The sequence below is a fragment of the Urocitellus parryii genome, chromosome X (assembly GCF_045843805.1).
Source record: "Urocitellus parryii isolate mUroPar1 chromosome X, mUroPar1.hap1, whole genome shotgun sequence".
In the NCBI taxonomy this organism is placed as follows: Eukaryota; Metazoa; Chordata; class Mammalia; order Rodentia; family Sciuridae; genus Urocitellus; species Urocitellus parryii.
Window position 1 is genome coordinate 91,175,268 of NC_135547.1, and position 22,113 is coordinate 91,197,380.

Here is a 22,113-nt window from a genome sequence, read left to right on the forward strand (position 1 = left end):
GATGGTAACTGTAGGCAGGCAGTGTGTGGCTAGAGGAATTGGGTCAGAGGGGGCATACCTTTAGGATATATATTTTGTCTCTGGTGAGTGGAACAATCTCTCTCTGCTTCCTGATTGCTAAGTCCCTGGCTGCTTTCCTCCACCACACACATCTGCCATGCTGTTCTGCCTCACCTCAGTCCTTGAGGAGTAGAGTTGGCCATCTGTGGACTGAGGCATCTGAAACTATGAGCTGCAAATAAACTTTTTCTCCCCTAAAATTGTTCTTGTCAGTTTTTTTGGTCACAGAAGCAAAAAAAAAAAAAAAAAGTAAAACAAATATTAAGAAGAATGAGCATCTATTTAAAAGCTATAGGTAGAGTGTGGAGCTGATATGGAATGATCTCGATGATGCATAGTGAATTGTAAAAAGCAAGGAACTGTGAAAATAATGTGCTGCTATTCGTGTCTCTTTTTTATCCTGAGAGAATACACAAAAATTGTTAAAAGTAAAATTAAATTTAGATAGAAGGATTAGAGTTCTGGGATCAGGGAACTTTTCATTATAAATATAAAAACCTTCACTGATTCACAGATACTCGATCACGTGTGTGATTATTCATTAAACTAACACAAAAGCACCATTCTAAAATATCAAAGAGGGCATTGGCAGACTTCAAAAGCTGGTTCATAGATTCTGGGTTAAGAACTCTCATCTTGGGACAGAAACTGCCCAAATATTCGATGTTCCATTTCTTCGGTCTGGTAACTCCTGAAGATCAAAGGCTCTCTAAAGACACTGGTGGTAAAGGCTAGAGCCTAGAAGGCAGCCTTAACAAGCATGGACCTGATTCACAAATGAGGGCCATGGGGGTGATAGAATATTAAGAGAACTTTAATTAGCCAACTCTGGGTTTGTTCTCTTTTTTATTTTTTATTTTTATTTTTTGGCATTGAGGATTGAACCCAGGGCACTTAACCAATGAGCCATATCCCCGGCCTGAAAATGTTTTAAAATTATTTTTTATTTTGAGACAGCTCTTCCTAAGTTGCTTAAGGCCTCGTTAAAGTTGCTGAGGCTGACTTTGAACTTGCTGCCTCAGGCTGCCAAGCCACTGGGATTCCAGGCATGCCCCAGTGTGCGTGGCCCTTCTCTTTTTTTAACTTAAATTTTCTCCAGGTTTATTGAGGTGAGGTCTGGTTGACACAAATTCCACATATTTATGGTATAAAACATGAAGTTTATGATACACAATTTATGTTTACACTGTGAAATAATCACTGTAGTTATGCTAATGAACATCTCCATCAATTCACATGGCTACCTTTATTTTCTATAGTGAGAAGACAAGATTGATGTCCTTTCCAAAATTCAAGTACATAATACACTATTATTAACTATAGTCCCTGTTCTGTACATTAAGTCTCCAGTAGTTTTTCCTCTTATTACTGAAATGTTTACTTTTAACAATATTTCTCCTTTTCTGCCACTTCTCATCCCCTGATAACCATATTCTACTCTTGTTATGGGTTCAGCATTTTTTTAGATTCCACTTATAAGTGAGATCATAGCAATATTTTTCTTTCTGTGTCTGTCTTGGTTCACTTTGGCATAATGTTTTCAAGTTTCATTTTGGGGGGGAGTGGGTACCATGGATTGAACTCAGGGGCACTCAGCCACTGAGCCACATCCGCAGCCCTATTTTGTATTTTATTTAGAGAGAGGGTCTCACTGACTTGCTTATCTCCTCACTGTTGCTGAGGCTGGGTTTGAACTCGTGATCCTCCTGTCTCAGTCTCCTGAGTCACTGGGATTATAGGTGTGTGCTACCACATCTGGCTATCTCATTTATTTTTAACAAATGTCACTACTATTGTCCCCACTTTACAGACAAGGAAACTGAGGTAAAGTATTGCTCTAGTTGCTTGCCTAAGATAAGTAGGAGATTTTCTCTCTTACTGGGCACAGTAGGCCATGCATGTAATCCCAGCTACTTGGGAGGCTGAAGCAAGAGAATCACAAGTTCAAGGCCAACCTTGGCAAGTTAATAAGACCCTGTCTCAAAATCAAAAATAAAAACGATTGGGGAAGCAGTTTAGTGGTAAAGCACCCCAGGGTCGATCCAAAAACAAAAAAGTGGCAAAGTCAGGACTTGATCCCAAGTCAAATTAAATAAGCAAAATTTACTAATCAATAAGTTAGTTAAAGAAACTGAATCCTAGAGGCAATATTGATCTAAGTGGTATCATGCATATGTGCTTATATTTTAGATATATAGTTATCTCATTGCTTGGCACAATTCATATACATTGAATTCTGCACTCAAAAACTTATCCCATACTGATCCTAGGATGGGAAGAAACAGATCTGCACTGGAAGATAACTTACTGAAATCTAACTGAACTTCATGAAGTGTTCTGTGAAGAAGATTATATATGATATGAAAAAAATAGCCATTTATTTAGTGCAATTATTTGCCTATAGACATTTTTAAAGGGTAGTATATTCTATCTTCATATGATCTAAAGAATTAAAGCATACCAAACAGGAAAGAAAAGGAAGAGTCTGCAATTGAATATAAGGCACAATATTTTGCCAGAAGTAATGAAGGTAGAGTACACACTAAATCTATGCCAAGTTTCAGAGATTTCATTAGGTAACTGCTTATTTATTTATTTTTTTACTTACATAGGCAAAATAGATTCTGCAGTTACCGGTTGCATTAAATGCATCAAATAAACTTACCAAAATTGATACTATAAGGTGAAACATTAAGTTCCTGGGTTGCAACTGTGTATAATTTTAAAATAGCTTTTACAATGTATTGATTTATTTGAAGGTGACAGGGGCTGGGTTTGTAACTCAGTGGTAGGGCACTTGCCTAGCATGGTACTGTTTTAAAAAAGGAAAGAAACATGATGTAAGGAAGAGATTAAATACCTTTCAGATTTTAGGTGGTATCATGCGAGTGATATTTAGAGCACGTCACAAGGTTCCTGCTTGATCATAGTGTATTTATTGATGTGCATTGTGGATATAATTAGTCAATGCTACCTTATTACTTTGGATATTGATGGATCTAGGTTTCTATACCAGAAAGACGATGAATAATTTTTTCTGGTGCTAGGGTTTGAACCTTGAGCTCCCTATGTGCTAAATACATGCTCTACTATTGAGCTATAGCCCAAGCTCCAAAGTTCATGATTTTAATGATCTTTCTGGGATATAACTGAACTGAGGTGGAGTAAGAATTCAAAGTTTTCATTTTATTCCAGAATGGTTCACTGATTACTACAACACTTGGCCTGTAGTTGATGCTTAACATGTTGATTGTATGAAAGGATGAGAAAACATATTTGGAGCTCTGACTCACACTGAAAAACATCTCAAGAGACCATTTTAACAGAGCAAGATGTTATATTGGGAAACACACCTTCCACAACCATGGAACATGGATTGACTGTTCAGTGCATTCTGTCCTCAAAAAAGAAAGATTACTTAGGAAATCTCAAATGTTATTTCCATTCTACAATAACAAAGAAAAGGCATCAGGTAACATGATCTGGGATTAGAATCATGATCTACTATCCTAATGTATCCATCTCTATTCCAAGGGTGTTTCTTTCCAGGATTTATACATATCATCTTATTTGGGAAAGGTAAGTCCCCAGCCATGTACTCGACAATTCTCAGCATTTGCCTGGTCTTTCAGTAGATTCTCTTTTAGTCACTCTGAAGTAACCTTATGACTGACATAGCCCTAGCTTTATTACCTTGGAAACTGATGTCTTCTTGTGGAGATTTTAGAGAGCACTTTATGCTCAGAAGCTAGAAGATACCTTAGTCCCATCCCTAGCTCACTGGAAATATTACCATTTAAAATTGTTCAATGGGTACCTGTGGCAAAATGTGCTGGTTCCTCACCCATATCTGGTCCCCCTCCCCTTTCACAATAATATGGCATATAGGATTTAACTGACACATGACTTCCCACAATAAAGACATTTGTCAGTCTCCTTCATAGCTAGGTATGACTGTGCAACACATACAGAAGGATGAGTTTTTGTTAATGGGAGGTATAGGGATGTGCCGTGGCTATTGATGAATTGTCCTTTAAATGGAACGGATAAGCTCCCCCACTGGTCCTCTTTCACCCCTCTCATTGGCTGGAATGAAGATAAGTGGTGAGCCAATCGGACCATGAAGATGAGGCTGCATTAGTGGGTAGATGGAGCTATACAACAGAAGCAAGCTGAGCCAAGTGCAGTGGTGCACGCCTGTAATCCCAGCAACTCAGGAGGCTGAGGAAGAAGGCTCACAAGTTCAAGGCCAACATGCACAGTTTAGCAAGACTCTGTCTCAAAATACAAAATAAAAGGGGCTGAAGATGTAGCTCAATGGTAAGTGCTTTCCTAGCATGCACAAGTCCTGGGGTTCAATCCCCAGTGCCACATACACACAAAAAAAAAAATTGAAGAAGAAGAAAGAGGACAGCCTGTATCCCTGACAACTTTGAAGAATAGAGTCACCATAGCAGTTCAGACTCTGATCTGTGAAAAAAATGAACTCCTATCTTAAGCCAACATTATTTGGGATATTTGATTTGCAGAAGCTACAATGATATTCTAATACTGTACACAAAACCTTATTTCTACTGATGACTGTCCTCATGTATGTTATTCATAAAGGGTAACTTTAAGTTTGACTGGAAGATTGGGTCAACAGATAATGCATTGAGCACCCACCTGGGCATCAAGCTGGGAGAACATGTTGTTCTCTCTGTTCACTATTAACATCTGCTGAACAGACTTGGTACAAAGATTAGAGGTAAGTGATTATAATAATGTACGTGACGTTGCCTAGAGCAACAATAGGTACATAACAAGTATTTAATAAAGTTTTTATGATGAAACTAACTGACTTTTTCTGTTTTTGATTCTCAAATATAAGCTAGTACCCATGAAAATATTATACTAACATTTCTTATTATAAGTATATCTCTGAATTATCTATCAATGCCAGTTAGTGGAAGAGAATAATTAGGTATACAAAAACTTTGGTTAAAAGGCATTTGTGTGATGTATCTGAACTAGTCAGAACTGTGTTACAATAAATAGGCATCCCACTAATTCTGGGTATGATATCAACAAGGACTCTCCTATTCTTCCTTCATGCCATCTTTTCCTTGAATATGTTAAATAATGCAGTTGTCCCTTAGTACCTATGGGGGGATTGGTTTCAGGACCCTCCAGAGATACCAAAATCTGCAGATACTCAAGTTTCTTGTATAAAATAATGTAGGGAAACCAATGGAGGGTGGAAATTAGACAGAGGAATGGAAGTGGGGGGTAATAAAATAAAACAAATTATGCTATGTATAGGTACAAATATATCACAATGAAGCCCACTTTTGCATATAATTATAATTCACCAATAAAATATTTTTTAAAATACTGTAGTATCTGCATACACCTATGCACAACCTCCTGAATACTATAAATTGTATCTAAATTACTTATAATACATACTAAAATGTAAATGCTATGCAAATAATTGTTACACTGTATTGTTTAGTGGATGATAACAAGAAAGCAGTCTACATGTTAATACACATGCAGTTTTCAATTGACAGGCAAAATTGCACATATTTATAGGGGGCCGTGTATTTTTTTTTAATATGGAACACTTCATTAATTTGCATGTCATTCTTGTGCAGGGGCCATGTTAATCTTCTCTGTGTTGTTTCAATTTTAGTATATGTGCTGGCAAAGCGAGCACCCATGTAATGTTTTGATGGATGTATATATATGCATGTGTAATGTTTAAGTTAGGTTTAAGTATATCTATCTCCTCAAACATTTATCATTTCTTTGCACTGAAAGCAAAGTTTTTTTTCTTCTCTCTTTTTAAAAATATATGGTACATTAGCATTATCTATTAGTCAGGCAATCAGAGAAACTTTACCTCCAAAAGCAGTGGTCTATTGAGCTTCTCTGGGTGAAGTACTGTTGCTGCTCTAGGTGACAAGTGTAACGTCAGCATCAATGCCAGACCCAGTTCATCACTACAAGGACCTTCATCACCACCGTCTGTGAAACCTGCCCATCTCTCTCCCAGCCTCTCCAGAATGGATTCCAAGCAGTGCTTCCTTCATGTCATCTTCTACTAAATGGAGCTATATTCAAATTATGATTGAGTTTATCTGTTAGGGAGACTCTAAGGCATACCCTTGTAGCCTAGTGGCAAGGGAAGCTGCGAAGGCAGATTTCTATTTTATTCTTTGAGAAAAAATGTGGACTGTAAGGGTAAAGGTGTGACTTGACAGGAGGCTGAAGCAAGAAGATCACAGGTTCAAGGCCAGCCTCATAATGTAGTAAGATCTTGTCTCAAACTAAAAAATAAAAACAGCTGGAATTGTAGCTCAGTGATAAAGTGCCCTCTGCCCTGGGTCAATCTCTAGTTCTGCAGGAAAAAAAAATGTTAGATTTCCACTCCAGGGACCACATAATCTAACTCCCTACTGCTTTACATAGAAAAGGACTTTCCTAGTATCACACAATTATCAGTGACAGAGCTGATTCTGAGAATCATGTGTGCTTTCAACACTCTTTCTACCAATAGGCATTGTTTTCCATCACTCAACTGTATCATGTGGGACATTCAGACAAGATGCAGTCAGTTGGGAAAGAAATCAATGAAAAGCTGCTATTTCTTCTGTTATCCACTCAATATATATTTAATGAGCATCTAATGCATTCTAGGCACTGATAAACAATGTTCAGTCTAGTGAGGTTAATAGGTAAGTAAACAGACAATTTCAATACAATGTTAGAAATGCTGTAGTAGAGAAGCATGCTTAGCTATTTTTCCTTCAGAAAAATTAAACGAAATTCCTCATTCCTTGGATTTAAACTTGGTTTTTAATTCAAGGAGCTCAAGAGATCTAGATAGCTCACAGATAATTTTCAGACTTAGGTCCATCAAGGTTCTGTGGATTGCCCAAGGTTGCTAACCCTCCATTAGGCATACCTCACTGGAACCCATTCTTTATTGTATGGTTGGCCTCTGGAGGTCCTGTTTCTTCATCTGTGAAATGACTCATTTGCTCTGAGGATTGAACAATATAATATCTTCATCGAGGTACCTCTGGTTGCTAGTAACAGATACCTACCTGAGCTAGCTTAATCAGTAGAAGAATATTATGTGGTATGTGAAGTTTCATGGAACACAAAGTCAGTAAGAAAAATCGTGATTCAGGAGGGACTGAAGCCATGAACTGGGAAGTCATCAGGAATCAGGGAATTTCTCTCTCCCTTTCTTTTCCCAATTACTCTCTTGGTTTATGTGGTCTTTCATATCTCAACATTTGCCTGAATTCTCTTTATAATTCCAATTTCCATTTCCACAAACATGACAAAATACAGTTTCCCAACATGGATTCGATTTACAAATCCTGGGTTTTAGTGACTGATATAGATTGACTAGCATCTCTGAATTCCAATTCCAGATTCTCAGTGAGGGCGATGTGAAAGGCAACCAAGGCAAGATGGTGAGTGAGGAAGTCCGGGGCAGGGTCAGACCAGAGAAGCATGGAGAGGGTCTTTCAATGAGGTCAACTTCCTTGTTGACAAAAGTGCTCCTGGACACAAAGGGGCGGGGACCCATACACTTCCATATTCATGCTTTCAAGCAGCGGATCCAATAGAAAAACTAAAACAGACATGTGGACAGAGGGGGCACCAATGAATAATAGTGAGGAGCTCATGGGCAGGGAAGAAGATAAGGAAAGAAGGAAATTCCAGAGATCATAAAAAGAACAGGCCAAAACTCCCCCACCAGAGTCCCAGCTTTGGGCCTTCTTCTCTTTGGAAAAGTCTATCTCTGTATCTCTGTTGCTTTTGCAATAAACCTGCTACTTACTTGCTATCTCTGTGTCCTGTTATTCAACTCTTTCTTTGCTGAATGGAAACAATGAACCCAGCACTCCTAGACAGTAATATCAGGATGGAATCTGGTTGCCCTGGCTTGGATCAGGGGTTCTGTGTAATTCCATCAGTTTGGCCCAGAAGGCAGGGTTACAACATGGCTCCTGGGGGGAGGGGATCCAGTTTTTGGAGAAGGAAGATTGACAACTTGGCAGACCCCTCAAAATGGTTACTGTAAGAGAGGGCATTGAAAAATATAAATAGTGGATGATATCAATAATTGGCATATTTCTCTCTCTCTCTCTCTCTCTCTCTCTCTCTCTCTCTCTCTCCTCTGTCCCTCTCTCTTCTCTCCCTCTCTTTCTTTCTCTCTCTCTCCCCCTCTCTCACTCCTCTCTCTTCTCTCCCTCTTTCTTTCTCTCTCTCTCCCCCTCTCTCACTCCTCTCTCTTCTCTCTCTCTTCCTCTCTCTTTCTCTCCCTCCCCTCTCTCTTCTCTCTCCCCCTCTCTCTTTTCTCTCTCTCCCTCCTCTCTTTCTCCTTCTGTCTCTCCTCTCTCTTCTCTCCCTCTCTCTTTCTCTCTCCCCCCCTCTCACTCCTCTCTCTTCTCTCTCTCCCTCTCTCTTTCTCTCTCCCTCCTCTCTCACTTCTCTCTCTCCCTCTCTTTCCCTCTCTCTCCCCCCTCCTCTCTCTTCTCTCTCTCCCTCCTCTCTCTTTCTCCCTCTGTCTCTCCTCTCTCTTCTCTCCCCCCTCTCTCTCCCTCTCTCACTCCTCTCTCTTCTCTCTTTCCCTCTCTCTCTCCCCCCTCTCTCCTCTCTTCTCTTCTCTTCTCTCTCTCTCTCTCTCTCTCTCTCTCTCTCTCTCTCTGTAGTAATAGATTCCATTCTTTGGGCCATAAAGGTGGTAGGCACATGAATCAAGTTGGATTGATACCTTAGCCAAGCTCACTATGCTCAGTTCTGTGATTTAGCATCTTCTTCATATCCTTTCCCCCCTCTATATTCTGGAATCCAACACTTCCAGTTCCTCTAGGTTTTATCTGGAATTTTGTGTGTTTAAAATCTGATATACATGATTACAAGATTTCATGTTATTTTCTGACTCTGAGCCATGTTCATAATGAAAAATTCAGGAATGTTTTCTGAGAGGTATCTGGGTCACCAGATGGAGATGTAAACCTTTCCCAGAAATCCCCTATCTGACTTCCCCTAATACTTCAGTAGCCCAAACTAAGAGAAATCACTTGCAAAGGAGAAGAGCATGGCTCCTTCCCCAGTGCTGGCCTACATTATCTGAGACCAAGATATTTCTTAGCCAGGTGTGGTGGTGTATGCCTGCAATCCCAGCTACTCAGGAGGCTGAGACAGGAGGATTGCAAGTTTGAGGCCAGCTTCAGCAATTTAGTGAGTCTCTCAGCACTTAGCGAGACCCTGTCTCAAAATTGAAAGAAGGACTGAAGATGTTGATCAGTGGTAAAGCACTCCTTCACTCAATCCCCAGTACCAAAGGAAAAAGGGAAAGGTGGAGCGGGGCGGGAGATAGATAGATAGATAGACAGATAGATAGAGAGATAGATAGATAGATAGATATTGATTTCTGCTAGACACTTTATCAGTAAGAGGGTTTCTGTTATTAAGAAGATATGATTGGGTTATTTTTTTTGGTGTTTGTCTTGTTGAGCTCTTTATATGTCCTAGAGATTAGAGCTCTAACTGATGTGTGAGGGGTAAAAATTTGCTCCCAGAATGTAGGCTCTCTGTTCACCTCACAGATTGTTTTATTTGCTGAGAAAAAACTTTCTAGTTTGAATCCATCCCATTTATTGATTCTTGGTTTTAATTCTTATGCTATAGAAGTCTTATGAAGGAAGTTGGGGCCTAATCCCACATGAAGAAGATTAGGGCCTACATTTTCTTATATCAGATGCAGAGTCTCTGGTTTAATTCCTAGATCCTTGATCCACTTTGAGTTGAGTTTTGTGCATGGTGAGAGATAGGGATTTAATTTCATTTTGTTGCATATGGGTTTCCAGTTTTCCCAGCACCATTTGTTGAAAAGGCTATCTTTTCTCCAGTGCACTTTTTGGCACCTTTGTCTAATATAAGATAATTGTAATTTTGTGAGTTAGTCTCTATGTCCTCTATTCGATACCATTGGTCTACTGGCCTGTTTTGGTGCCAATACCATGCTGTTTTTGTTACTATTGCTCTGTAGTATAGTTTAAGGTCTGGTATAGTGATACCACCTGCTTCACTCTTCCTGCTTAGAATTGCTTTAGCTATTCTGGGTCTCTTATTTTTACATGAAACACTGTGCTCTATATGTGTAATAAGAATTGTAATGCATTCCACTGTTGTTGTGTATTTAAAAAATAATAATAAAATAAAAATACATAAAATAAAATAACTTATTTCATAAGTTTTCACACATTTCCAGAGTGGATTAATGTACCAAGATAATATGTTAACTAAATGATCTTAAATTTAAATTTTGCAATAAAGAGAACTTCAAAATAAAAAAATAATAAAAAAGAAGATATGATAATGCTTTCTCAAATTGCCTATAAGCAAACTGTGAGTTCCAGGAGGGTACAGGCTTCTTGTGAGTTACTCCATCTCATTTTGACTTCCTTCAACTTGGAGGCCTTCTCCTCTATCCTTTAATTTCCTTCCTCAGTCATCCTGTTGCATAACATTGAACCAATTTATAGCTTATCGCTCACTTCCTAGAGGGGACAAATGTCTGACACACTTCAGCTCTGGTTAAAGGAATGCATGTGGCAAATAGGATAAATAAATAGTTTGAAGTCACTTTTTGCATTACCTGCCTACATTCTTGCAAGCAGGAATAGATGTGAAATATTTAATATGCATGACCACATAGGATAGCAGGAGCAGGGCTCCAGAGGCAGGGGTTTTGTGTTTAAACTGTATTGTCAATAGCTAATAGTTGTGGCAACTTTGGGCAAGTAATTCAGACTCTCTGTGCTTCAATTCATCAGTTTGAATAAGGATCATAATACCAATATGTAACTCAGAGGTTTATTGTGAATATTTTAGAAAATATTTTTAGTTATAGATGGACACTATACCTTTATTTTACTTGTTTATTTTTTTTTATGTGGTTCTTAGGATTGAACCCAGGGCCTCACCACCAAGCTATACAACCCCAGCCCTTTTTGTGAATATTGAAACAAGATAATACAAAATCCTGAGTATAGTGCTTGCGTATTGTAAGTACTCATTAAATATCATTATACTGTAGCTATTATTCATGTTACTAGAAAAGTCTGGAATAGAACAATGCTTGGATCAAAATAGTGGATCTCAGGGTATTTAAAAACGTTTCTTCCTTGTGCTGTGTTGAATTTTCCAAATGTCCTGAAATGAGCACACATTGTCTAGATAATCAGAATATAATACAAAAAAAATTTTGTTAAAAATAAAATCAATATTTAGACTCCTACATAGCCATGAAACTCAAGAATGATCTCAAATGGGGCCCATTTGAAACCATCCAAACAACTACCTGCTCCTGGCTTTTAGCACAACGATAAGGCAGATTCATGACTATACCTCTTAGACTCTAATTGAGCAGGAAAAAGCATGGGTTCACATTTCCCAGAGTTCCTGGGACAAAACGATGAAATGATAGATGGAAATATATTTTTTAATATTTACTTTTTAGTTGTAGTTGAACACAATACTTTTATTTATTTATTTTATGTGGTGCTGAGGATCGAACCCAGGGCCTCATACATGCTAGGTGAGTGATCTATCACTGAGCCACGACCCCAGCCCAAGAATGTATTTTGAAAAACTGAAATCATATATGGATAGAAAGGATCACGATAATTAGACTCAGAGCCTTTGAATTTAGTGAGGTCACAGGAGACCAAGCTGCTCACCAATGAACTTTCTGAATAGGCAGGACCTGAGGGTATTTTAAGTTGCAGTATCCTACTCTGCACAGCAAGACTGGTACTTGTTTTGGTAATACTAGGGAGACTGACCCCAGGGCATAGGGAAGGTAGGAGGAAGAAAAATATTTGTTAAGCCCTTGGAACTGTGGGTTACTTTACATCTAATCTCAAGGAAGTTAATATTCATCTGCATGGTAAATGTCAGAGGGATTTCCTATCATTGAAGCCTGGCCTTAAGGCCTTGTGTCCACATGGAAATCCCATTAAAAAATCACTCCTGATATTCACCCCATCTAGAGGCAAGAAGGTAGTGGACTTGGGAGTTTTGAATGATTGGTTCATTTGTAGAAGAGCCCTGGGAAAATAGAAGCAAAATTCTTTCTACTGGAGAAGAATTTGGCGAAAACTTGGAAGCCAGTCTCAGTCCTACTGGGAAAGACTATAAAGTAAAGAGGAGGTGAGGGATGACAAAAAGTTTTTAGCAGACTTACATATTTAATTAATATAAATAATCAGCCTGGCATGGTGGTCCATGCCTGTAATCCTAGACTTGGTGGACACAATATCTTTATTTATTTTTATGTGGTGCTGAGGATCGAACCCAGTGCCTCGCACATGCCAGGCCAGCGTGCTACCACTTGAGCCACATCCCCAGCCTCAATCCTAGTGACTTGGGAGGCTGAGGCAGAAGGATTGCAAGTTTGAGGCCAGCCTCGGCAATTTAGTGAGACCCTAAGCAACTTAGTGAGCCACTCTTTCAAAATTAAAAAAAAAAAATAGTAAAAAGGGTTGGAGATGTGGCTCAGTAGTTAAGTGCCTCTGGGTTCATTCCCCAGTACACATACACACACACACACACACACACACACACACACACACACATCTACAGGAACAGATACAAACAAATGGGACTGCACAATTCTTTAGCTCAGAGGCAAGGAGAACCTACATCTTTCTCCTCTTCCCTCAGCAAGGGCAATTTTGTCCATCACTTTGCCTTCTTAATGGCCTTCAAATGCTGGAGAAAAGTTAAGTGCTGAAGTCCTGTCAAGGGCCAACAGGAAATGCTCCATGGACTGATAGTTTCCTAGGCCACTCCCAGAGAATGTAGCTCTTAGCCCAGGCTGTTCTCTGCCACCTTAGGATTGACAGGATGGGAGTGGAAACTGCTATTCTCCTCTAAGCAATTTTCCTGCCTCTCTTCATTTTCAGCTCTTTCTTCTATTTGTTCCCTTGGATCCTACATAGGCAGAAGGGACAAGGTTAGGCCCTCAAGGACTTCTAAGATGTGCTTCTTGAGAGAGAGGGAGCAGGCCATCCCCAAGGTTTGCCCTAGTGGCCTGACCAGGATGCTGGCATTGGAGCATTGGTAACTCTCAGTTCTCATCTTGGGGATTCATAATGCAGGAAAACCCTGTGATCCAGTCCATCATTCCCTGCCTCCAGGCTTGGTCCCTAAATAACCCAACTGTGAAAGAGCATATAGGCCAATCTTTGGTGACCAACACTCTAGGTGGCCATCCCTTTAGTAGCATAACAGATGGTGGTAATTAGTGCAGTGATGGATGCTTTGTACCAGCTGCTGGCCCATCAACCAAGACCCCTTGTCTTCATCCCTGCTGAACTGAAAGTACACATAGTACTTGCCATCTTTCTTGGTAGCTGAGGTTGTGCAGATGAGACACCAGGTCTCAGGGCTCCCTGTTGGGTAGGAATGAGCCTCTGTTGGGTAGGATTGTGGCAGCTCCTCAGGATGGACCAGAGTTTCTGGAGGGCAAGGAGGAGGAACTTGCTATTAAGGATGAAGGAGATCATCAGCATTTCAGATGCAACTATCTGCCACAGTTTTACAAAGTTCTAAAAGTTTTTAAGCAGGAGAACAACTTGTTTAAGTTGTGACAAGAACCCCAGACACCTGAGTTCCAGTCTGTCTGTACTACATACTAGTGAGGGATTTTAAGTTCTACTGACTTCAGTTTCCTCAAAATGTAAAACAGAGAATAGAAACAGGGAATAGAATCACCACCTTATTACTCAGCACTAAAAAAGAACAAGATCATGGCATTTGCAGGTAAATGGGTGGTGTTAGAAAAGATTATGCTAAGTGAAGTTGCCCCCCCCCAAAAAAATGCTGAAAGTTTTCTCTGATATAAGGGGGAGACTCAAAGTGGGGTAGGAAGGGAGAGCATGGGAGGAAGATTATTTCTAGATAGGGAAGAGGGGTAGGAGGGAAAGGGAGAGGGAATGGGAATAGCAAGGATGGTTGAAGGTGATGGTCATCATTATACAAAGTACATGTATGAAGATGTGAATTCGGTGTCAGCATACCTTATATACAAACAGATATGATAAATTGTGGTATATATGTGCATTAAGAATTATAATGCAAAAAAGAGTACATGTATGATGGCATAATTTGGTGTGAACATACTTTATATACAGAGTTAAGAAAGCTTGTGCTATAAATGGGTAATAATGAGTGTAAGGCATTCCACTATTGTCATGTTTGTAAAAAATAAAAATAAATAAATAAATAAAAGAATACAATGGAGACAATGTAGGAAAAGTGCCCAGGACAGAGTTTGGAACACAGGAGACATTCAACAAACAGAAGTCATAACTATTGTTACTGAAAGGAAGGCCAGATGCATGAACTTGATTTTCAAGTCCCTCCAGTTCCCAGCCCTAACCTCAACTTCAGCCTTGTCTCCCACCACCTATCTGTTGTGGTTTGCAACTCCAATCCTTCAGGATTCATTCTTGTTTCTTTGCCTTGCCCATGAAGGGATCCATCTCTTTGCCTTTGGTTTTCCCCAGCGAAGACTGCTATCTCTCTGCTCTGGTGTGAATATGTTCCTGAGAGTTCACATATTGGAAACTTAATTCTCCAATGCAATCGTTTTAGGAAGTGGGACATCTAAGAGGTGTTTAGATCCTGAGATCTCTGCTCTCATAAATGGATTAATGCTACTCACGAGATTGGCTTCTTTGTTGTGAGAGAAGGTGTTAAAGCTTGGATCTGGAATGTTCCCCCAAAACTCAGGGATTGAAGGCTTGGTCTCCAATGCAGCAGTGCTTAGAGGTGGACCTTTGGGGGAAATGATTGGTTCATGGGGCTCTGACTTCATCAGTGGATTAATCCATTGATAGATTCATAATCTGATGGGATTATTGGGAGGTGAGGCCTAGTTAAAGTAAGCAGGTCACTGGGAGCATGCCCTGGAAAGGTATATCTTGTTCCCAGCCCTTTCTTCTTCCCTGTCCTGTTTCTCTGCTTTACAGCTGCCATGAGTTGAGCAGCTTTCTTCTGCCATGCCTTCCACCATGATGTTTCTGCTTCAGAGCCAGCCAACCATGGACTGAAACCTCTGAAACAGCCCAAACCAATCTTTCTACCTCTAAGCTGTTTGTTATGGTTTAGATGTGGTGTCCCTGAAAAGCTCATATATGAGACAATGCAAGAAGGTTCAGAGGAGAAATGATTAGGTTGTGAGAGCCTTAACCCAATCAGTGGATTAATCCCCTGATAGGGATTAAGTGAGTGGTAACTGAAGTGGGAGGGTGAGGCTGGAGGAGCTGGGAATTGGAGGTGTGGCTTGGGGTATATATTTTGTTTCTGGAGAGTGGAGTCTCTCTCTGCTTTATGATCAATATGTGAGCTGCTTCCCTCTGCCACACTCTTCTGCCATGATGTTCAGCCTTACTGTAAGTAAGCCCTGAGGAATGGAGCCTCCTGCCTTTGGATTGAGACCTTTGAAACCATGAGCCCTTAAATAAACTTTTGTTCCTCTACAATTGTGCCGGTCTGGTCATTTAGTCTCAGCAGCTAAAAAAGCTAACTAAAACACTGTTTTTCTCAGATATTTTTAAAATTTATTTGTTATAATTAGTTATACATGGCAGTAGAATGCACTTATATACTTTGATGTATCATACATAGATGGGCTATAATATCTTATTTTTCTGAGTATATGTATTGTAGAATCACATTGGTCATTTTTACATTGGTATTTTTTACAGTGAAGGAAAACTGACATGTGAGTTTGCTATAAAAATGATTTCAGCCTTCTCTTTCATGTTCTGCTCCTCTCTCTCAAATACTCTCCATCTCTCTATTCCTCTCCTTCTCTCTTGCCCTCTTTCCTTCCATCATGGGTTGATGCAGGAAGAAGGTCCTCACCAGATCCTAGCACCTTCATCTTAGACTTACAGCCTTGATAACATTCCTTTTCTTTATAAATGATCTAGGCTCTGGTATTCTGTTATGGCAGTATAGAGTGGACTAAGTTATTCCCTCCTTTCTACCTAAGCAAATTCAGACTGCCCTCCACATCCCCCACCCCCTGCAGCTCCAGAGCTCAGAGGCAGGTGAATAGAGGTGAGTGATGAGTATCCCTCACACACACTGGTCGTGTTCATCCTGAATCTTGCTAAGGAAGTGGAAAAATAAGTCTTGATGGTGACAGACATGAAGCAAAGGTGGGATAGTGGTGCAGAAAAACACAATTCAGAATTCCTTTCTGAGTACTCTGGAACTTTCGATTGACACAGAAAGGGAAAGGATTTCAGGTCAAACCAGTCAATGGGCCTGCCTGTACCTTCCCAACAAAAATCCAAATTCTCAGGGGGGAAAGCCATGAAAGCCCTGACTTCCATGGAAATTTAGTGCCTCTAGGCCTCAGCGCTGAGGCCACCAGAGTTAAATTTTATGGAAATTTGCTTTTAAAAACTTTAACAAGGGGCTTGGTTTGTGGTTCAGCAGTAGAGCACTTGCCTAGCACGTGCAGGGCCCTGTGTTCGATCCTCAGCACCACATAAAAATAAAATAAAACAAAATAAAGGTATTTGTCTATCTACAACTTAATTTTTCTTTTTTTTTTATTGGTCGTTCATAACATTACATAGTTCTTAATACATCATATTACACGGTTTGATTCACGTGGATTATGAACTCCCGCTTTTACCCCGTATACAAATTGCTGTATCACATCAGTTACCCTTCCATTGATTGACATATTGCCTTTCTAGTGTCTGATGTATTCTGCTGTCTGTCCTATTGTCTACTATCCCCCCTCCCCTCCCCTCCCCTCCCCTCCCCTTTTCTCTCTCTACCCCTTCTACTGTAAATCATGTCTTCCATTTGTATTCTCTTGACTTACCCCTCCTTTCCTCTTATATGACATTTTGTATAACCCTGAGGATCGCCTTCCATTTCCATGCGATTTCCCTTCTCACTCCCTTTCCCTCCCACCTCTCATCCCTGTTTACTGTAAATATTCTTCTCAAGCTCTTCGTCCCTACCCTGTCCTTGTTTACTCCCCTTATATCAAAGGAGTCATTGGGTATTTGTTTTTTAAAGATTGACTAGCTTCACTTAGCATAATCTGCTCTAATGCCATCCATTTCCCTCCAAATTCTATAATTTTGTCATTTTTTAATGCAGAGTAATACTCCATAGTGTATAAATGCCACATTTTTTTTATCCATTCATCTATTGAAGGGCATCTAGGCTGGTTCCACAGTCTTGCTATCGTGAATTGAGCTGCTATGAACATCGATGTAGCAGTGTCCCTGTAGCATGCTCTTGTTAGGGCTTTAGGGAATAGACCGAGAAGGGGAATAGCTGGGTCAAATGGTGGTTCCATTCCCAGCTTTCCGAGAAATCTCCATACTGCTTTCCAAATTGGCTGCACCAATTTGCAGTCCCACCAGCAATGAACAAGAGTGCCCTTTTCCCCGCATCCTCTCCAGCACTTATTGTTGTTTGACTTCCTAATGGCTGCCAGTCTTACTGGAGTGAGATGGTATCTTAGGGTAGTTTTGATTTGCATTTCTCTGACTGCTAGCGATGGTGAGCATTTTTTCATGTACTTGTTGATTGATTGTATGTCCTCCTCTGAGAAGTGTCTGTTCAGGTCCTTGGCCCATTTATTGATTGGGTTATTTGTTATCTTATTGTCTAATTTTTTGAGTTCTTTGTATATTCTGGTTATTAGGGCTCTATCTGAAGTGTGTGGAGTAAAGATTTGTTCCCAGGATGTAGGCTCCCTGTTTATCTCTCTTATTGTTTCTTTTGCTGAGAAAAAACTTTTTAGTTTGAGTAAGTCCCATTTGTTGATTCTATTTGTTAACTCTAGCGCTATGGGTGTCCTATTGAGGAATTTGGAGCCCGATCCCACAGCGTGTAGATCATAACCAACTTTTTCTTCTATCAGATGCCGTGTCTCTGATTTAATATCAAGCTCCTTGATCCATTTTGAGTTAACTTTTGTGCACGGCGAGAGATAGGGATTCAGATTCATTTTGGTGCAAATGGATTTCCAGTTTTCCCAGCACCATTTGTTGAAGATGCTATCCTTCCTCCATTGCATGCTTTTAGCCCCTTTATCAAATATAAGATAGTTGTAGTTTTGTGGATTGGTTACTGTGTCCTCTATTCTGTACCATTGGTCCACCCGCCTGTTTTGGTACCAGTACCATGCTGTTTTTGTTACTATTGCTCTGTAGTATAGTTTGAAGTCTGGTATTGCTATACCGCCTGATTCACACTTCCTGCTTAGTATTGTTTTTGCTATTCTGGGTCTTTTATTATTCCATATGAATTTCATGATTCTTTTATCTATTTCTACAAGATATGCTGTTGGGATTTTGATTGGCATTGCATTGAACTTATAGAGAACTTTTGGTAATATCGCCATTTTGATGATGTTAGTTCTGCCTATCCATGAGCAGGGTATGTTTTTCCATCTTCTAAGGTCTTCTTCTATGTCTTTCTTTAGGGTTCTGTAATTTTCATTGTATAAATCTTTCACCTCTTTTGTTAGGTTGATTCCCAAGTATTTTATTTTTTGGGGGGATATTGTGAATGGAGTAGTTGTCCTCATTTCCGTTTCAGAGGATTTGTCGCTGATATACAGGAATGCCTTTGATTTATGCGTGTTGATCTTATATCCTGCCACTTTGCTGAATTCATTTATTAGCTCTAATAGCTTCTTTGTAGACCCTTTTGGGTCTGCTAGGTATAGAATCATATCATCTGCAAATAGTGATAATTTAAGTTCTTCTTTTCCTATTTTTATGCCTTTAATTTCTTTTGACTGTCTAATTGCTCTGGCCAGTGTTTCGAGGACTATGTTGAACAGAAGTGGTGAGAGAGGGCATCCCTGTCTTGTACCAGATCTTAGAGGGAATGCCTTCAATTTTTCTCCATTCAGAATGATGCTGGCCTGTGGCTTATCATAGATTGCTTTTACAATGTTGAGGTATGATCCTGTTATCCCTAATTTTTCTAGCGTTTTGAACATAAGGGGATGCTGTACTTTGTCGAATGCTTTTTCTGCATCTATTGAGATGATCATATGGTTCTTATTTTTAAGTCTATTGATGTGGTGAATAACATTTATTGATTTCCGTATATTAAACCAGCCTTGCATCCCAGGGATGAATCCTACTTGATCATGATGTATAATTTTTTTGATATGTATTTGAATCCGATTCGCCAGAATTTTATTGAGGATTTTTGCGTCAAGGTTCATTAGAGATATTGGTCTGTAGTTTTCCTTCTTTGATGTGTCTTTGTCTGGTTTCGGAATCAGGGTGATGTTGGCCTCGTAGAATGAATTTGGAAGTTCTCCCTCTTTTTCTATTTCCTGAAATAGCTTGAAAAGTATTGGTGTTAGTTCCTCTTTAAAGGTTTTGTAAAACTCTGCTGTATACCCATCCGGTCCTGGGCTTTTCTTAGTTGGTAGTCTTTTGATGGTTTCTTCTATTTCCTCTATTGTTATTGGTCTGTTTAGGTTGTCTATATCCTCCTGGCTCAATCTGGGCAGATCATAGGACTCAAGGAATTTATCTATGCCTTCACTATCTTCTATTTTATTGGAGTATAAGGATTCAAAGTAATTTCTGATTATCTTCTGTATTTCTGAAGTGTCTGTTGTGATATTGCCTTTTTCATCCCGTATGCTAGTAATTTGGGTTCTCTCTCTTCTTCTCTTCGTTAGCATGGCTAAGGGTCTGTCAATTTTATTTATTTTTTCAAAGAACCAGCTTTTAGTTTTGTCAATTTTTTCAATTGTTTCTTTTGTTTCAATTTCATTAATTTCAGCTCTGATTTTAATTATTTCTTGCCTTCTACTTCTTTTGCTGTTGTTTTGCTCTTCTTTTTCTAGGATTTTGAGATGAAGTATGAGATCATTTATTTGTTGGTTTTTTCTTTTTTTGAGGAATGAACTCCAAGCAATGAATTTTCCTCTTAGAACTGCTTTCAATGTGTCCCATAGATTCCGATATGTTGTGTCTGTGTTTTCATTTAACTCTAGGAATTTTTTAATTTCCTCCTTGATGTCTTCTAAAACCCATTGATCACTCAGCAACCTATTGTTCATTCTCCAGGTGATGCTTGATTTTTCCTTTCTTCTTTTATCATTGATTTTCAGTTTCATTCCATTATGATCAGATAAGATGCATGGTATTATCTCTACCCCTTTGTATTGTCTAAGAGTTGCCCTGTGACATAGTATATGGTCTATTTTTGAGAAGGTTCCATGTGCTGCTGAGAAAAAAGTGTAGCTACTTGATGTTGGGTGGTATAGTCTATATATGTCAATTAAGTCTAGGTTGTTAATTGTGTTATTGAGTTCTATAGTTTCCTTATTTAACTTTTGTTTGGAAGATCTGTCCAGTGGTGAGAGAGGTGTGTTGAAGTCTCCCATGATTATTGTATGTTGGTCTATTAGACTCTTGAACTTGAGAAGAGTTTGCTTGATGAACACAGCTGCACCATTATTTGGGGCATATATATTTATGATTGTTATGTCTTGTTGGTGTATGGTTCCCTTGAGCAGTATGAAGTGTCCTTCTATATCCCTTTTGATTAGCTTTGGCTTGAAATCTATTTTATTAGATATGAGTATGGACACTCCTGCTTGTTTCCGCGGTCCATATGAGTGATATGATTTTTCCCAACCTTTCACCTTCAGTCTATGTATATCTTTTCCTATCAAATGCGTCTCCTGTAGACAGCATATTGTTGGGTCTTGTTTTTTGATCCATTCTACTAGCCTGTGTCTCTTAATTGGTGAGTTTAAGCCATTAACATTTAGGGTTATTATTGAGATATGGTTTGTTCTTCTATCCATATTTGTTTATTGATGTTACTAAACCTGATTTGTTATCCTCTTTGACTACTTTCCCCCCTTTACTGTCCTACCTCCCATTGTTGGTTTTCAATGTTATTTTCCATTTCCTCTTCCTGTAATGTTTTGCCAAGGATTTTTTGAAGAGATGGTTTTCTAGCTGCGAATTCTTTTAACTTTTGTTTATTGTGGAAGGTTTTAATTTCATCTTCTAACCTGAAGCTTAATTTCGCCGGATACACGATTCTTGGTTGGAGCCCATTGTCTTTCAGTGTTTGAAATATGTTATTCCAGGATCTTCTAGCTTTCAGAGTCTGTGTTGAGAGATCAGCTGTTATCCTGATTGGTTTACCCCTAAATGTAATCTGCTTTCTTTCTCTTGCAGCTTTTAAAATTCTCTCCTTATTCTGTATGTTGGACATCTTCATTATAATGTGTCTAGGTGTGGATCTCTTATGATTTTGCACATTCGGCGTCCTGTAGGCTTCTAGGATTTGGGATTCTGTCTCAATCTTCAATTCTGGGAAGTTTTCTCGTATTATTTCACTGAATAGACTGTTTATTCCTTTGGAATGGAGCTCTGTGCCTTCCTGTATCCCAATGACTCTTAAATTTGGTCTTTTGATATTGTCCCATAATTCTTGGATGTTCTGCTCATGGTTTCTTAGCAGACTTGCTGAGCTGTCTATGTTCTTTTCCAGTTGAAATACTTTGTCTTCATTGTCTGATGTTCTCTCTTCTAAGTGATCTACTCTGCTGGTAGTATTCTCAATTGAGTTTTTAAGTTGGTTTATTGTTTCCTGCATTTCTAGAATTTCAATTTGTTTGTTTTTTATTACCTCTATCTCCCTGTGAAATTGATCTTTTACTTCCTGGATTTGTTTGTCAATGTGATCTTTCATTGTCTGATTTTGCTGTCTCATGTCTTCCTTGAGACTCCAGATCATCTGAAGCATAAATATCCTGAACTCTTTATCTGATATTCCATCTGTTGCAGCTATTACCTCTTCTAAAGTTGAGTTGACCTGCATTGCTTGTGGTCCTTTCTTTCCTTGTCTTTTCATACTGCTCGCGTTTCTTTCTGCTTGGTGCAACTGTTGTGTTTTGAAATTTACCCCCTATTTATTTATGTTGCTCTTGTATACTTGAAA

At 39.2% G+C, this 22,113-nt stretch overlaps 1 non-coding gene across 1 annotated transcript; it reads right to left on the reverse strand.

Annotated features, from left to right (window-relative positions):
* Nucleotides 1-5,651: 5,651 nt before the first annotated feature.
* LOC113195292 (U6 spliceosomal RNA) lies at nt 5,652-5,758 on the reverse strand. Its single transcript, XR_003302381.1, has one exon. It is a non-coding gene; the product is annotated as a U6 spliceosomal RNA (small nuclear RNA).
* Nucleotides 5,759-22,113: the final 16,355 nt, after the last annotated feature.